We start from the raw sequence: 16,827 nt of genomic DNA on the forward strand, positions 1-16,827 counted from the left end.
TCTTTTGAGTGTGGGAGGTAGAACTATGTGTTGTGTTTATCTGTCTAAATATATGGTGTGGGACTCTGTGATTTAAGGATATAGTAGTTTATCACTGCCTGTTTATGAGTAAGTGTTTGTTTAAATAATATTTAAGCAGATTTGTCCGTATGAGAACTGGAATGTCAGCTCTGCCCATTGCTTTTAGAAACCATTGGGAAATGCATCCTCCTTTTTTGGATGATTATGAAAGTTCAGAATCTTCCTTTTTTTTAAGATTTATTTATCTATTAGAGAGAGAGCACTAATGTGTGGGGAGGGGCAGAGGGAGAGGGAGAGAGAAACCCCAGCAGACCCTGTGCTGAGCGTGGAGCTCAATGTGGGACTTGATCTCAAGACTCTGAGATCACGACCTGAGCTGAACCCAAGAGTTGGAGGCTTAACTGACTGAGCCACCCAGTTGCTGCAGTCGTCAGAATCTTCTTAACAAAATGTTAAGTGATGACCATAAGGTGATTGACTGGGCAGAGAATTTACTGCTAATTAATGATTCCGTGTATTCCACTTCTTATAAACTCCTTCCTGATTAATGAACACTGTAGTGTCCTGGTGTATACCTTGTAGACTCTTAAACAGTTGCTTGGATGAAGGTCCATCTTCTGTTACCAATGTAGCATCTCTTGTCTACTGATGATTCCAAGAGGAGAGTGCAAAATAAGCACAGGTTATTCTGAGACTTGTTAAGTTCTTGCTCAGTAGGATTCTTCTGTCCTCCTTTCAGTTTTTCTTAATAAAAGACTAAGATTGAGAGGACCATCCTGAGCGGTGTATCATGGAAACCTGCAACCAATTTGAAACCAAAAATACTGGTTTATAAATAGAAGCAATGAACTCACTTCTAAAACGTGGAAAGATATTTCTGAATGCCAAAGCTAAATCTTTTTTTTCTCTTTTGCTTTTCCTTGACCTCTATCCTAAAAATTCATCATTGAGTAAAAATTGTTTGTCTATTCATGGCAGTTGCTAAGAGTTTACAAAAGGAAAATCTAGATTTTAATTTAGCTTGGCCTCAGGTAATGTGTTAAATACACTTGGGATGCATATAATATGAGGTTTTAGTTTGTACAGCTCTTTTCTTTTTAAACTACAATGTTTAAACAATACTGCTTTTAATTAAGAAATCTGGCTTTATTAAAAGCCAGATCTGTGACTTATAACCATTTCTCTATATCTGCTCTCAATCAAGAGAAAAATAGTTTAATTTCTGTAGCTGTGTTCGTTTTGCATATGTTAAACGGATGCAGTGTACACCCAGGGCACATTGCTTCAGAGACAGTTTTTTCCATAAATATGTAACGTTTGCTCTTAAATACCAGATGTAGGTTAAGTGGTTCTTTAAAATAACAAACTATACATAGAGATGCTTTGGGGGACTGTGTGACCTTTGGGTTGCCTCCCCCTTGAGTCTGATTCAAAGGTGGGATAGGATGAAGGGACTAGAACCGTCTCTGGAGAGGGGAAGTTGGCCTGATCTGGCTGGAGGGGAAGGGGAGATAATGCATTGGAGCAATAGGAAAAGAGAAATAATCTGCCAATATTGCCCAGAAACATTTCTGATTTGGTTTTGAAAAGGCTCTGCAGAAGCTATAAAGCTGCTAGTTTTACTGAGGAGGGAAAGTTCCCCGTTCACTCCTCTGAAGGCACTTCTAATCCAGTCAGGGATGACCGCACAGCCAACCAGGTGAGGAGTAGCTCCAGAGATGCAGCGTGGCCACAGCCTGCTGCCCTTACAACCAGCAGAGGCCCTGCCGTCCTTCTCCTTTCTTCTCACAAAGACCCAGCAGGTCCACAAGGGTCTGAGCTCCCCAGCCTGAAACTCCCCAACGTGTGTGAAAGAGATCGGATTGTCATTTCTTTTCCTTGCGCAAACTGGTATGAATTTTCAAACAAAAACATCAGAACAAAGGAAATAGTTTTTGAATTTAGTCAGTCTGAAGTTAGCCTTTGACCATTTGATACATTCCACAATAAAAAGGAAGTTGAAGGGGAAGAGAAAAAAAAAAAAAAAACCACCCCCCCCCTTGCCCCGAACAACAACAACAAAAAAAGTATCAAGGAGGATACTGGTAATGTTTTCCACATTTGAATTTTAATACATGAAACAGGCTATAAAACCTTGGCCAGCTGCAGTAAATAAAGTAGCAGTGGGAGGTAAGGACCGGAAACCTCACTACGGAGAACACTGGTGGGTGTTTCTTTCCAGCTACACACCTTCGTTCCTGGTTCTGGAGCAGAAGCCACTTAGAGGGACTGAAGACCCATCCCAGGGCTAGGCTTGTTCTGAGCAAATCTCCTTTGTGAGTCCCCTTAATAATGCCTCCTGATTAAAGAATAGACAGCTTTGAATCCTCTTGACCTCCATCCTCTTCTCGCTTCCTCCCCGCCTTCCGAAAATCAAAACAAAATGGCTTGATAACTTGGAAGATGATAGAAGCATTTCTTTTCTGCAGCAGCTTGAAATCGTGGTGGGGAGAACTGGTTCTGCCTCGGCTGTTATGTTATCTCATTTAATTGCTAACATATTGTACTTAGCTTTTGATTCATAAAATGTTTTCCTTGGAGTTCTGAAGTAGGTCTTCAGTGATTTACTAAGTATTAGTGTAATGAAAGGGATTTCTTTCCCAGCAGCATGGCTCATAATGCTAGCGTGAATGTCGTAGACTTGCAGGCTTTCTAGACGATATGTGGCCATGCTCTTTCCTGCCCAGAAACCTTCTCTGGCTTTCCATTATCTACAAAATAAAGACCAGTTTCTTGATCCAGTTGATTAAGCCCCTTTACCATTTACCAAAAGCTGTATGCTTAGCTAGTCCAACATGCAGAATTTCTTCCATTCAGACCAGTCTGTGCATATTACAGCACTTGCCCTGGACGTCCTCGTTAAGTACTTTTGTGTCTGTTGGGCTTGGCCTGCCCTGCGCACTTCTCTCCGCCCGTCTCATTCCCACCACCCTCAAAGCTCTGGCTCGAATCCTTCCTCTTCCAGGAAGCCTTCCCTTGCTGCCTCCACCTGTGATAGTCTGTTTTCTTTTCTACTTTCCAGAGCTCTGTGAATCATAGTGTTGGCTACATAAAAATATCTACCCAGTCTTGCAAAACTATATACCTTTTGTAGGCATGACTTTTGCCTTACCCCCTATATTGTAACTTCCTTGAGTACCCCCCCTACACACACGCACACACACCAGTGAATAAATCGTCAGTCAGAATGGGAGAAAGGAAACTACTATTTTCTGACCGCTGGACAAGTCGCCAGCCCCTCTGCTAGGTGCTCCGTGAACATTATCTCAGGAGGTCTTCACAGGAGCTCTCTGAGGATGATGGTGATGTCCATTTTAGGCGTTGGTCAAATGGGCCTAACTAGGTTTGAGGAGGCGCAAGTCATGAAGCCAGCTTTCAACTCAGGTACAATGCCTTTGTGTTCCACGCTCTTTGTTTACTACCACTAGCACTCCCCAGAGATTAGTTTTAGGTGCACCTTTTCAGAACTAATCTTAGGGAGGTAAGAGCTCGTGATTTTCAAATCTTGATAAATGCTCCTTGATAAAAGAGTCCTCAGCTATCTTGGGGCCAAGTGCCCAGGACAGCTCTCTACCCAAATGCAGAGGTAAAGAATTCCTTCCCCCCCCCCCGCCCCCGCCCAGTGTGGTGGTATGCTAGATTAAAACCCACATTGTCTACACATTTATTCTTAAGTCAGCATGTCTGTGCTAAGTGGCGAGAGGTGTACACTCTCCTTACTGGGGTCATGAAGTAGTAAATTTTAAATTATTTTTCTTACCAAAACCACCCACGTTTCCGACAGAGTCAAAGCAGAAATCTCTGAATGTGGGAGAATAAGGAAACAGGTGGGTTTATCACTAAGCTAATTACCCAGATATAACCGCACCCCATCCCCTCCGTGCCTCAGATATCTCCATGCTTAATCCTGATATTAAATCATTAGGTTCTATAAATTATTGAAGTGAGTGTTTCAAAAATAATTCTCTCCAGTATTCACTCAGTATTCAGATCCACAGATGAGACCTGAAAGCAAGCCTTTCAGATGACCTAATCTCCTCTTTTAACTGAGTAAGAACCAAACCCACATCAAAAATATCTTCATGTGATTCTGTGTTTCTGATTACTTGTCAGTGGAGTCAGCAGCAGTGAAGCGATCATTTAGCTAAAAATCTCCTTTATTGTTAATATATAGTATCCGTGTGGTTCTCAGACCTTTTTTGCTTAAAGTCCATTTATTCATTTCCAAAAACATTGATCAAGTGATTACCAAATGCCAGGCTCCGTGCTAACACATGGTCTCTGCTCTTAAAGGGTTCACAGTTTAGTAGAAAAGGACACATATTTGAAAACACATTGTTATAGCAATTTAGCAAGCCCCACCAGAGAGCAGGGACTTAGCTCTGCTACCTGGGAGGGAAGAGTGCCATTGTCACTTGGCAGAAGAGTAGTGATCTCCTGAGGATCTGGTTGCTCTAGCTCACTTCCTGGAGGAGCCCTGTAGAACTCCCCATCCACATGCATCCTCCACAGCATCCCTGAGACCCCTTCTTAGAACCCCCCCCCACCGGAGGGGGGGATGCAGCACACATTTCAGAAACCGTGCATTTCAACTTGAAATAGGGAGGGAGGGAGGGAGGAAGGAAGGAAGAAGGGAAGGAAGGAAGAAGGGAAGGAAGGAAGAAGGAGGGAGGGAGGGAGGGAGGGAAGGAAGGAAGGAAGGAAGGAAGGAAGGAAGGAAGGAAGGAAGGAAGGAAGGAAGGAAGGAAAAAGAAGAAAGAAAGAAAGAAAGAAAGAAAGAAAGAAAGAAAGAAAGAAAGAAAGAAAGAAAGAAAGAAAAAGAAGAGAGACGAGAAGAGGAGAGGAAGGATTGGCTTTTAGATGTAAGCCAATCCTAGCCCAGTTTCCCTCTGTTCATAACATTTTTAATTGGGGTTAAAAAGAATTTATCAGAAAAAAATTCAGTACATGATAAAGCACCTTTTCTCTTCACCTAACATTTTTTTTAAATTGACCTCTGCTTTTTTTTTTTTTTAAGATTTTATTTATTTATTCATGAGAGACAGAGACATAGGCAGAGGGAGAAGCAGGCTCCATGCAGGGAGCCCGATGTGGGACTCGATCCCAGAACTCCAGGATCACGCCCTGGGCCAAGGCAGATGCTCCACTGCTGAGCCACCCAGGCATCCCTCTTTACCTAACATTTGAACATACAAGAACTTTTACCACACAGGGCCTCATAAGAAAACAGCTTAGTTTTGCTTTCATAGTTTTTAAGAGTTAGGACCGTTGAATTTTTAGGTTCTAAAAGCACCCCAGAAGTCATTTCGCCTGTGCCCCTTATTTTACTGGCGAAGACCAAGGCCCAGAAAGGGGAAGCGACCCAAGCATGGACGCCCACTAGTTAATGGCCAAACTAGGATAGAAACCAGACAAGCCCCCAAAGGAGAGCAGTCCTCATTGTACTGAATACCACACCACCGCAGTGAACTTCCTCTCTAACCCAGTACCATAGCAATTTCAAAAGTGTGGCTGATACTACGAACCTTTTCATTACTGACTGAAACTAATGAAACCCAAGAAAAAACTATTTTTGTTTTTTATTGAAATCTAATTAACATACAGTGTTATCTTAGTTTTAAACATATAACATAGTGATTCAACAATTTTGTGCGTACTCAACACTCACCATGATAGAAACCCAAGGCACTTCCACAGTTGCCCCTTGGCTTCATGCAACAGGAGAGGGTCATGGGCAGGGACGTGTTATCTTGGGTGGCATTAACTGGTATATATAGTCATGAGAGTGGCAGAAGTCAGAAAATTCCAGGGAAGGTCTGACCCATAGAGACTTTGTCGTCTTCAATCTTGCTCCTCTTACCTTTTCACAGATTTTGACTCCATAAAGTTTTGTAGATAATCTGAGCAGATGCTGCATTTCTAAGCAATTACTACCGTAGAATCTCCAGGATCTTAGCTATCCTCCCTATCCAAATCCCCCTAAAATCCCCTGCAACGCAGTCAACAAGCCTCTATCAGCCCCCTTCCTCCAAGGATAAATAGCTCTAAATGACCGTAAAGCGCATTTCTATCAAATGTTGGAAAACTCTTCTTTATGTCCGGCCCAAATTTACTTCTTTGTGCAGTCCTCATTTTTCTGGTCACTGAAGTTTACCCCTAAGTCAACCCAACAAATACTTTAGGAACCTAACAGTTCTTTGAAAACAGTCTATTCAGTTTCCCCCCGCCTCTGGGCCAGATATTTATATCTTCAAATATTTACCCCCCACCATGAAAGTTTTGATTTTATGACTTTCCAGCATGTTCCCCCTAGTTTAAAAGGAATGCTTTCTTTTTCAAGGACCTTTGAGCATGTCGAATCTCAAACTGAACATAGTGCTCAAGGAATCACCAGGGTGGACTAGGGTGGATCTACTACCAAACTCATTCAGTGATTTGTATCTTCATTTAAAGGCCACCCAACAGTATCCTGTTAGCCTTTTTGAAGATGACTTCATCATCCTGCTAGGAAATATTGAACTTATAATCAGCTGAAATCCATAAGTCGTACATATCTCAACTACCCTTGTGTACTTTGTGTTGTACCGTTACAAAACTTCATGTTATGCCTTTGTGGGGTTTTGTTGTTTTGCTGTTTTTCGATGCCTTTGAATTTCAGACTGCAGTCGAAAGGTCTCCTGTAGGTCCTCATTCGGTGACATGCTGCAGCTCTGTCGTGGGTAAATTTGATGGGTGCTATTATTGCCCTTAGCAAAGCCACGAACAAAAATGTTAACTAGGGGAGGGTGTGGAGCCGAAGGCCTGAGGTTCCTGCTACAGACATTCTCTTGACACTTACATCGTCCCCTGCCTTTGGGTTTCATATTTCAACCAGTAACGTTCAACTAATTTTGCTCTCCTGCTCTCCACCTTCTCTCATTTTGACCTTAGCATTATCACAAGACACCCAACGTGTGGCATTCCCACGAATGAGGAAGTGAGGTTTGTCCACAAAAACTTGTTCTTCTTGGACCAAAGTGGGTTTGAGAAGTCATTGCCTCTCTCTCACAGCACTTTGAAACTATCTTTTAAATAGCCTGTTATAGATTTCACTCAAGATCTTAGTCATCTCCATCATCTTTCCATAGCTACTATATAGAAACCCATATACGCTTCTCTCTTTGATTAGGCTATTTGCCTATCTATAGAGTTTCACCATCTACCCTAATGTCCACAATGATCAGTCTCAACTGAAAGGTTTTTTTTTTTTTAATCTATATCAATTTTGTACCTTATTTTAAGAAAACTTAAGGGAAAAAAAAGAAAAAGAACTTGAAGAGATTTTTATTTTCTAAAACTTTTCCTAGCCTTTGGAGATATTCTTGGCATCAAACCTATATAAGCTTAAGGTATAGAACTTGATGATTTAATGCATTTATATATTGCAAAATGATAACCACAGTATGATTAGTGGACACCTCCATCCTCTCACATAATTACCTTTTTCTGTGCGCCTGGTGATAACTTTTTTTTAAAGATCTACTCTTAACAACTTCCAAATCTATAATGAAGTATTGTTTATTACTGTCCCCATGTTGTACATTCGATCCCAGGATCTACTCACGTTACAGCTACAAGGGTGTACCCTTTGGTCAACATCTCCCCATATCACCTAGGTACCACCATTCTACTATTCTCTTATTTATTTGAGTTCCTCTTTTTTTTTTTTTTTTAAGATTCTACACATAACATATGAGGACATACAGTATTTGTCTTTTTCTGTCTGACTTAAAGAAATTCTTTTAACCATGGATTAGGTACAGCACCTTCAGAAAGGTAGAGCTCACCATTTGACACTCGGTATTTCTGCCTTAACTTATACAAAAGTCAAAAGGTTTTAAATACAACCACTTACGCTCCATGAACAACCCCTGAGAGTAGTGGTTAGGACATGATGTGTGCCCAGATCCCACAGCAGCGGGTCCAAACTGGGTATATCCCCTTTTTCCCCCCGCCCTCCCCCCCAATACCTCTTTTACTCAAAACAGGCCCTCTGACCTGGAAACAAAATGGTCGGTCTGCGTTGGACCATCAAACCCCAAAGACTCCCTTTTTCCGCTTTAGGACAAAGCAAGCCTAGTTCCCTAATTTTTTCCCCTAAAGTATGTGTTTCGCACCCTAGTGTCATGAACTTTAAATAAATTTAAAAAACTGGTTGTTTTCCCCACTTTTAAAATATAAAAACACGTTTAAAAGAGATTCTTCGGCCCCATCGTATTTTTACTTTGCTTTCTTCTAAAATAATAGAGGAAAAGGAAGGTAAATGCTTTTATTTTATTTTATTTTTTTTTAGGTAAATGCTTTTAATAGCATAGTCATTGTCATATTTTTTATTGAACCTTTACTGGGGACAAGGACATAATGCTAAACCATGCATGGTTTAGAAAAGGCACAGCCCTTGCATTTTAAAAAGGTGGTATTACTACCCTTGTTTTCTCAAGAAAGCAGATTTTCTGGGGGAAAGATAATAATTGTATATATCAGAAACTACACAGATGTTCATTCCTTCATCCTCTGTCTTCTGTGCTTGAGATCCTTTGAAGGTTACAAAATGTGCATGAGACTCTCTGACCCTATAGGCCTCTGACTCCAGGAGAGTGATAACAGGGGTCTGTGCCCAACTGTAATACAAGGTGGAATTATGAAGTGACTTAAGAAACAGTTCAGAGAAGGAGGAATGTTGTCCAGCCTTAGGAAACACCTAGGAAAAGCTTCCTGGAAAAGGTGTCATTGAGCCCATGTTAGCATCCGTGTAGGATTTCAGCATTAGAGACAGGCTAGAAGCAGCATTGCACAGAACTATCAAATAAAGTGATTAAAAACATATGCAGCAAATAAAGGATCTTATGTGCCCGAATTTTCTGATGATACCAGGCCCTGCAGCACCAGCCAGGCCGAGATGGGTGGAAAGCCCCTCCTGGAAGCACGGCAGCTCCAACAATTGGCTCAAATATTTCACATGAGAGTCCACAGGAAGAGCGAGTTTTCATGTATATTTTTTTACATCCAAATTAAATTAACTCATGGAATTTTCCACCCTTAGGAATTAAAGTAGCAGCTCATGAAGTAATTCAGTTATGTCATTCATACCAAAACAGAAAATTCTGGAGCAACTTGGCACTGTTTAAAAGCCAAGACTAGGCCTTGGCCATTTTATATATTTTTTTAAAAATCTGTGGTCGTGGTGTTATTTTAACTTTTATTGTGGCTGTAAATTTTTCGAATAAAAAGTATCTTAATTGCTTAGAAAATAGAAGTGTAAAATGGGTTCAAAATAAGAAGAGGGTTTAGGCAAAGCAGCTTTAAGAGTGCAAACCTAAAAAAAAAAAAATCAAAAAATTAAAAAAAGCTTGAACATCGCATTTCTGAAACACGAGAACTCTACCTAATTGGCTGACATTCACAGTTGTGCATAATTATAGCTTCCTCTCCATCCATAAATCATCTTAAACTATAAAGTTGAGTTTAAGCAAAAGATATGTCCAATATTAGTTAAATGACATCTTTGGGGAAGCACTATCGTGATACAATAACCACGTTCATTTTGAAGCCATTAATTAGACACGCCGTCAAGACCCAGGGTATTGAGTTTCCACGTTTTAATTTCACGTTTGCCTTCTCCCTGGCTTCTGCACACGGACGGGTCTCGTTTGGAGCTGAAAGTGTGTGAAAGTTATTGGGGAATGGTAGTCTCTGGGTAATGTTTCTGTGAGCTGCCCAGATTCTTCCCCCTGTAGTCTAGATGGGAAACAGCTGGTTTTTGTTTAAAAAGCTGTTTTGCGAAATGTCTGAATCTTGAGGTGTAGGACTGAGGTCACCAGTAAAGCAGGTGCTTGAGAACAAGTGACAATGACTCTGGGGGCCAGCTGGCCCTGTAACCTTCTGCAGGGGACTTCCTAGCAGAGGAACAGCGGGATGTTGGCCCCTGCGTGTAGTACACCAACACAGAGAGGTAAGTAATCGCATTAGTGATGCTGTTAGGAACCGAGTATCTTTGAATGTAGCCAGCCCTTGAGTGAATAATTAGCTCAGCCTGAAGGAAACCAAAATGGTTATTTCCCTCTCAAGGCTTCAAATACAAAGGTCCAAGACTTTAGCTTCCCTTAGGTGTTATAAGTGCTTGAATTTCCTCTTTAAATACACCCGCAGTAAAAAGAACTACAATTTCAAATGATTGTACTACCATAACCGAGGATGTCCTCCAAGTCTACGGATGCAGTCGAAGGGCGAAAAGAAACCTGGGTTGGCAAGACCAGTACCAGGGCAGTTTTGAAGAAGACCAAGGAAGGAACATGTGGAATCACTAAAGTCCAGGGCACGTCAGATATCCACCAGTCTGAAGATGAAAGGAAACAACCTCCTCCCCTGGGAGCTGGAGGTTATTAGCAGCTGTTTATCCAGTCGGGAATAGAGATTAACATTGTGATTTTTTTTTTTTTTTTTTTTTGAGAACTAGAAGAGAATTTGTTTGGGAAGTTGGCTCTTCATATCAAGTCACTGCGCATTGCCAAAAAAAACTTCCTTTCTCAGAACTCATGTACGAGAGTTGAGCAATGTTATGATTCTCTGAGAATCTCTGGATTACCAAAAGTCTATCTCCATTAAATAGAACAGAAAAGGACAGAGAACCTGCCATCGACATGTTCCCTTGAACTCTTTCAATGGGAAACAAGCTGCTTACCTGTTGTCCAGCCTGCCTCTGGAGGGGGGTGCTCCTCCCTGCCCCCGCACTCCCCACTGTCCCCCATCTTAATCCTTCCCACTCTAAGGCATACCCAAATGGATTTTGTACATTTTACTCCTTCTTGTCAAATGCCTTTTCATGATATATGGGGAAGCTACTTAGTACCGTGTGGAGCTTCAGTCTCAAAACAAACAAACAAAAGAGTTGAATATTGGCATCCCCCCCCCGATTTAATGCTACTCTTAATGTCATTTTCTTTTATTAAACCCTTTCTTTTGCTTTTGATCTTATTTATAGCAGAGCCACTGGTCATATGGAAACCATTATTGTATAGTTGGGAGATGAAAGACTTCACTGCAGTTAAATAAGAATGAGTCGTTTGGGCCAATAATACATACATACAGTGAGGTACCATTTGTGTCCAAAATGCCCTGTTTTGTTCACTTTGTAGTAAAGCCTGTGAGGTTTATAAAGGGCTTTACTAAAATCTGCTTTTTGTCCAAACTATGTAGTCTGACAACATGAAAACACGTTAATATGCAGTCCTTAGCTGCTTCTTCATATAGATTTAATATCAAAATAATGCCACTTCTTGATGTAAAAATAGAAACTTTGATTTAGACTTGAGATGTTATCTCATTGATGTTAAATGTCAGTTTTTTTAAAAAAATCTAAATAATTTATATCAAAAACCTACACATCTTTCAAAGCCTATCTAAAATGCCACCTTCTTGAAGAAGTCCCTGGTTTCTCAGTTCAAGGGTTTCTTTCAAAGCCCATCCTTTAAAACCCCGCATAACCCTGTACTCCTTCATGACATTCACTTTTGTCATATATGCCTCCACCATCATTAGGTTCTAATTATTATTAAGTAATAGATGTATCTTTTATTATTTCTCCTGCAAACACCTAAATAGTGCCTTGTGCATAGCAGACATCTCAGAGGCATTTGTTGAGTTAAACAAAATGTTTATTTTTTTGAGAGAAACGCGCAAAATATGTACTTGACAATATCAAAAGGTTCAGATTCCGGAAATAGCCTCACACAGACTTACCACTTGCGTCATCACCGTTCATGAAGCATCTAATTGCACATTCTGATATTACAGTCCTATACAATGACCTATGCACCCAGTCCTTGCCCTTGGGATGCTTACATCTCAAGACAAATAAAGGCTTTATCAAAGGCAGCAAAACAGAAGCATTGAAGTGTATGCCCTGCCCTATTTGCATGGTCCTTGAGTGGGTACTGGTGAGGGTTTCCATAATGAGCAGTCGGGGGAGAGCCCTGTCCAGGCCCGGCAAGGTGGTGAGACTTCTGGAGACCCGGACGGTCGATGAGGAGTGCAAATAAGGGGATCTGTGGGACTAATAAAAGAGAAGTGGTTGGTGAGTTGTGCAGAGGAAACCAGCTCTGGCAGGCAGAGCTGGGAGGGCTTGGCTCAAGAGCCTTGCTGATATGGGAGTGAATGCAGCCCTTGGGAAACCCTGAGTGGGTTGAAGTGAACTGAAGTCAGAGATTAAGGAACTTGGTAACAGGAGAGAACTGGAATGGTCTTCTGGTGTCCAAGTGAAGGACACAGATGCACAAGGTAATCGATCTTAGGCTTGATCCATAGAACAATGAAAAGCTGTGCTGGAACCTTGACATGCAAGGGAACAGGTGACGGGCAGGGAATATAACATTCAAAAGGGGAAAATTTAGGAAGTGATGGGGAAGGAATGTCTCATTAGTTTAGGCAAGCTTGTTACACTTCCACTTCCTTTCCAACTATTTTACAATAGGCATGTGTTACTTGGATGATAAGAAAGGCATTTAAAAAATAAAGGCCAGTTAGGTGAGGCTAAATCCCTAGTGGCAGACCTCTGCTGGGCTGGCTACAGAGCGCGTTGAGTGGAAGCCAGCCCCGTGGCTGTGCACCCTCACAGGTGTGTTTGTACTGCAGGATCCAGGACTCTATGAACACATCGAGTCTTTTCCTTCAGTCCAAACGAAAGAAGCTGTGTACAGATAATTGCAAACTTTCACCCGAATCTCTGTGATGGATAGACTTGGTCCACCAGGCATAGACTAGGTTTAGTTCCCTATAACTTATTTACTAACCTGCTTCCGGGGCAAGAAGGGATGAAATGGACTCTGAGAGCCACCTGCTGAGGTTCTTACTTGGTGCACTGCGTCCACTTATGGTTTCCACCATAGGAAACTAATGTAGAGAATTGGGGGCGGAGGGTGGAGATACAGAGGAGAGAAATGAAACAGTTTTAATAGATGGAACGTACGAGTTAAGAAAAAAAAAAGATGAACTGAAATCAGATAACAGCCATTTGCATCTCTCGAATTAAATCACAGGGTCATTCGTTTTAACCATTTTGGTGGACATTCAATGGGAGTTTCAGCCTAGCGGATCCCGTGACACGTCAGGGCTGCCAAGTCGGGGTCATTTACATCATGTTTAAAATCCTCCTGAAAATGATTTTATCACCGGGAGAATAAGCAGTAAGGAATTACCTTAAATTTCAGGCAAAGCATAAGCGAAGCTGTGAGATTTCTGGGGAGAAGACAGGTGCTCTCTAGAGGGAGGAAGTCTTCCCCCAATAAACCTCTCCCAGGAATCCAAACCCAAACAAAAGAATTGAATCCAGATCTGACTTTAGTGAAAAGTCCTTTAAATGTTTAATCACAGGAATCTTGAAAAAAAAAAAAAAAAGGTCGTCTGATAAGTTCTTAAACTGAGAAATATGGAAGTGATATTTGTGGTTGAAGAGTGGCCCAGCTGGCAGAGCTTTCTCGCACAAAGGACTTGGTTATCCGAGGTGGGTCTTGTTTTCCGCGGCCTCTGGGCGCCGCTGGCCCTGCTGCTCCTCGTGGGACGCGCCCCCGCGCCCTTCCCTCCACGTCGGGGTCCCCATCTGGGAGCCATTAGGGTCCGCAGGACCGCGCCCCACCTCCCTACAGGATGCAGTGGGGCCTAAGCGGTGATTTGCCCGTTTGTGAAAATCAGCTTGCCTTCGCCTAACGCGACGGAGGCCGGGGAGCTCCTTGAAACCGAAATCGGGCGCCCGGCAGCTGCCAGGTAGGGCCAGGTGGGCTGGGTCTCCGCGCGGGGTTCCCGGCCAGACAGCAGAGCTGCCTTCTGCGTCGATGGGTGTCTAATTACAGCGAGAGCCCCTCAAGTTTTCTTTTGGGCTCATGGAAAAACAAGAAGAGAAAGAGAAGAGAGAAAAGTAAAAGCTACCAGGACTTTTTTTCTTTGTCCCATTTCCTTGTTTTGTTTCTTCTTTCTAAAAAACACCCATGTCAAAAGAAAAATTTGCAGCCGGATGCCATGAATGCCTTTTCTTCTGCTACGCCAAAAAGTTCCTGAGAACCTATCGGGTCTTGTATCACTATCGCTTGGTCTAGAAATTGATGAGCAATTTCCTAGAGTTCCCGCCCTATATACTCTTTTAGGAGGATTATGGTAGAAGAGAAGGACCGAGGTCTGAAAGCTGGCTTTGAAGCAGTTATCTCTGGAGATAACATTAACAAGGATTGAATAACTGCCAAATGAAATTTAATACATTTTCCCATCCATGAAATAGGCCTCTTAAATACAACAGAATAATTACTTTCACAATACTCCCTGGAAACAAAGAGAGCAGAAACACTGAATGTCTTTTTTGTTTGTGGTGTTTGTTGGGAGCTCAAGGATCAGGATGAGGGTATTTACCAGGATGCTGCGCGCATCCTCACATTAAAACAGCCTTGCCAGCAGCCACCTAATTCGAAACTGCATATCTTTTAAATCTGTTTATGTTGGAGGAGTTGTGGCAAATATTACATTTTATAATTTGGTTAGACATCTTGACCTTGGCCATGGTTGGTGAACTATGGTGGATTTTTTTCCCCCTATGATAAAGAAAAATAAAATAGTTTCCGTATCTATAGCTATACACACACACACACACACACACACACACACAGGCGTATGTGTATGCACACTGTTGTAAACAAAAGCTCCAGGAAGTAAACGCCTTTTGTCTCTTAACTCCGCTCCCATACACACACCTCAAACCAGATTGTTCGATGCTGTTATAAGTTTTCTGAGCCCAAATTCTATTTTAGTCTTCTTACTAGATGTTTGCCAAGTCACTTAACTATCTCCGACCTTAGCTCCTTAGCTTTCTTCTCTGTAAAATGGAGACTTCGGCCGACCTGGGTTCCAAGTCCCTCAGAACCTTTAAGTCTCTATAGTGTGAATGAAAAGTGCTCCCGATAAATATATTGATTATTTCCTTGGAAAGTAAGGTTATTTAAAATTATATGGTGCTTACGTGATTCAGAAGAAGTAATGCACTTCTAACGGTATTTAATTCTTCCCACTGATAAATTAACACGAGAGAGTTTAAATTGCTGTCAGAACTTGAATATAACTTGACCGAGATAAAAAAAATAATAATAACTTGACCGAGATGCAGGGTAACTTAGATATTTGTGCATAAGAACCATGATATGGGGGAGCAGGATGTATGGGCAGAAGGGGCAGCCAAGCTTGGACCGCGTGGCCTTGCCTCCTCTTCTTTTGTAGCTCATTAGGCCAGTAATGGGGACACCTGACCCTAGAGTGGCCCATTCAAAGGACGGCCCATGTCTGCTTCAAACTCATGATCTTGGCCTTCTGAACTCAGAAACACTAAGCCAGAGGGAGTTAGCAGCAGGTACAGAACCTGAAAGAATGTACTGAGAGATAGCATGAAGGGAGAGTCCAGCCTGTAGTCCTGAGGGGACAGAAGCCAGAAAGACAGAGATACCAGAGGAGGGACAAGAGAGGCTGGAATGGCCCATGAGAGACAACGAGTGTCCTTAGGTCCTAAGAGATCTCTGGGTTCAAAACTCAAATTACAGAAATCTGATAAATGTCCTTTTTGCTTGAGAAACTTACTGTTAAAACTGCCACACTGAATTGATCAGTGCACAGAAATGCCACAGAGGATCACTATAAACTCCACAAGATCGTCTAACTTCTTCACTGTCTCTAGCACCTCCTGGAGGGACAAGCATAAAGTATACTAGTAAATATTTCTTGGATTAATAAATGTACTCTCTGATCAATTAATACTCATTTGAATGATTTTGAAATATATAGGTTTGTCCTTTACATTCAGAATAAATATATCTAAAAGCACATTGTATGTTACTAAGGAGACTATTCTTGAAGATCGCAAAAAAAAATTAGTATTGATAAAATGAACTGCTTTTTTTAGTTAGGCTGGCTTTTAACTTTATTGCTTATCTAGATGAAAATGTTATTAAAATAGGACTTTAGTGAAGTATAGATTTTCTAAAAATAGGTACCATCCTTAGATTCGATTTGTAGGTTGAAGGAATCTGCTTTATTCTTTTTTTCTTACATTTTTAAAAATTTAAATACAATTTGCCAACATACAGTTTAACACCCAGTGCTCATCCCATCATGTGCCCTCCTCATTGTGCTTTTTTTCTAGTTATTTAATTACATATTTATCATCTGGAAGGTGGACAAGCCCTAATCCTTGTGTATATACGTGGCTCCTCCTATTTCAGAGGTCTTCCAGTGATGGATTGTGCTGGCCATTCACTATCTGTCTTTCTTTCTCTCTTTGTGACCAGAAATAATGTTTCTGATAGAGAAGTGAATGGGGTTAGGGCATGCTGCCTGTGGCCAAGGAAACAAACAAAGCAAAGTTAATTCTTTGGAATACTGTTCCACAGCCCCAGGCAATGGAATTCATCCTGGAAAATCAGGCTCATTACCACATGGTTCTGGACCCTTCATCATTTATTCATTTGACCTGGAATGTATATAGTTTACTAGGGAAGCCTTAAAGCATCAAGAATAGGGGTGCCTGGGTAGCTCAGTCCATTAAGTGTCTGACTCTTGGTTTAGGCTCAGATCATGATCTCAGGGTCATGATCTCAGGGTCCTGAGATCGAGCCTGCATCAGACTCCACACTGGGTATGGAGCCTGCTTACGAATCTCTCTCTCTCTCTTTCTCTAAAAATAAAATAAAAATTAAAAAAAAA

At 41.5% G+C, this 16,827-nt stretch overlaps 1 protein-coding gene across 20 annotated transcripts in view; it reads left to right on the forward strand.

Moving 5' to 3' along the window:
• LOC129514588 (transcription factor 4) overlaps nt 1-16,827 on the forward strand; it is a 356,507-nt gene that overhangs the window by 329,767 nt on the left and 9,913 nt on the right. The window lies entirely within an intron of this gene.

The sequence above is a fragment of the Nyctereutes procyonoides genome, unplaced genomic scaffold, assembly GCF_905146905.1.
Source record: "Nyctereutes procyonoides isolate TBG_1078 unplaced genomic scaffold, NYPRO_anot_genome, whole genome shotgun sequence".
In the NCBI taxonomy this organism is placed as follows: Eukaryota; Metazoa; Chordata; class Mammalia; order Carnivora; family Canidae; genus Nyctereutes; species Nyctereutes procyonoides.